The sequence below is a fragment of the Phoenix dactylifera genome, chromosome 14 (assembly GCF_051530095.1).
Source record: "Phoenix dactylifera cultivar Ajwa chromosome 14, Ajwa_hap1_PhDact_Kaust_v1.1, whole genome shotgun sequence".
Classification (NCBI taxonomy): Eukaryota; Viridiplantae; Streptophyta; class Magnoliopsida; order Arecales; family Arecaceae; genus Phoenix; species Phoenix dactylifera.
The window spans coordinates 2,850,991-2,852,907 of record NC_143203.1 but is presented as its reverse complement, the minus strand read 5'-3'; positions in this window follow the sequence as shown (position 1 = coordinate 2,852,907).

Below are 1,917 nucleotides of genomic sequence, written 5' to 3'. Positions count from 1 at the left end.
AAGACAATCAAGCACATAACCATCTAGCCCAGAGAACTCCAGCCATCACAGTCGGAAAAGCTCTCGAATAGAGAAGCCAACCTCGATCGAAGGAACAAGGAGATTGTTGCCCAGCTATGCAGCCCAAGAGGGGGGTGAATTGGGCTTTTCAAAAATTTTAAACAAAATGCAGCAGAATAGAATTTCATGAGTGTGTGTGATTTGCAATTGATAATGAATAGTAAGAAAATATGTAGGAGTTCAAGCACACAGATTAAACACTACAAACACAATAAATTTATAGTTGTTTAGTGCCAACCCTGTACTTTCATCCATTTTCCAAGATACCCTTCTCAAATTTTTTTACTATAATCCCTCCAAGAGTACAGTCCGATTATTTTGACAACTCACAATCAACCCAGTTGATTTTCACTGGAACTCAACCAAAACCAGCACGAAGCCTTTTTCCAAACTCAATACAATCCAATTCAAGATTTGGATGGACCTTTTTCCAAGTTTCAATCTCTAAAACTTGTTACAATAGGGTATAAAAAAAATATATAATAAAAATAAATTACAACTCCTTAAAGGTAGATACAAAGAATGAATGGAGCTTTGAATTAGTTGGTTGGCCTTGAATAAATAGTGAAGGATATGATCTTTCAGCTCTCAATGAATGCACTTGAATATTCTTTTCCTTTTGTGAACTTATTTTCTTCCTTTTTAGAAGGCTTTCTATTTCTTTGACCTTAATCACTCCTTCTTTCTTCCTTTGGCCATTCCTATGGATTTGTACCACTTAGGAGTGGTTGAAATAAAAACAACCATTTTGATTTATAGAAAAATTAGTCGTTATTGTAATCAAGAGCAAACAGATCGACTTATCTTTTTTAGGGGTCGACTCATGTTGTTCATGGGTCCACTCGTGATCTTTAGCGATCGAATAGAAATAGCTATAGTTTTTGCTACGCTCTATCTTTCACATGTGGCCATTGTGGGGTCAACTCTTTTGTTTTGGGGGTTGATTTGTCCATTGACAGAAGTCGACTCATTATCTTCATCAGTCAACTTGCCTATAAGCTATTTTTGATTGCTCTTTGTCTTTTTTCTATGGCCACTCATGGGTCATTAGAGTCGACCCATATTGACAGGGGTCGATTAAAATTTACTGTCATTGTAAAAGAGGAGAGTCTCACTCTCACTCTCACCAAAGAAAGGGGCTTGGTGGTGTGGGATTTGGAAAAGAGGAGATAATAAAGGATCAAGATGAGAGAGTCTCACTCTCACCTAATCCTTGGGTGGATGTGAAAGGAGGTTGGAGTCTCACCAAGATCCTTTCAATCTCTCTTAGTGTCGCACCAAGAAAAAGAGAAATCACTTCTCTTACATTGAACACTCACAAAAATTTTCGAAACAATGTAATCTTTATTTTATTCTTCAACCTCTTCTTTAAATAGAGTAATAAGTTGGGCTCTTACAATCTGAAATTTAAAGGACTCCTACATCAACAAGGACTCTTTTAAATTTAATTCAAACAATTGACTCATTCAACCAAATTTAAATTAGATTCCTAATAGGACTAGGACTTCTTATGCCACATGGAAGAGAGTCCAAATCAACTAGGACTCTTCCGCAAATGCCACATGGAACAAATCAGCAAACTCCTAATGAATCAAGGACTCTTCAATGCCATGGACTCAATTAAATTAGGTGTTGGAACTACTAAACCTAATGTGACTTGAACTAATCCTTATATGGACTCAATCTAACATTGGACACACCCAATGTTGGACCCAAACAAGACTTTTAATCATCTTGGACTCTTTAATTGGCACATGACTAAGAGTCTAAATTAGCTAAGACTCTTTTACATGACTCATGGACTTAATGTGACTCGACTCATGGACTCGTTGTCACTTGAGTCATGCACACGCTGCA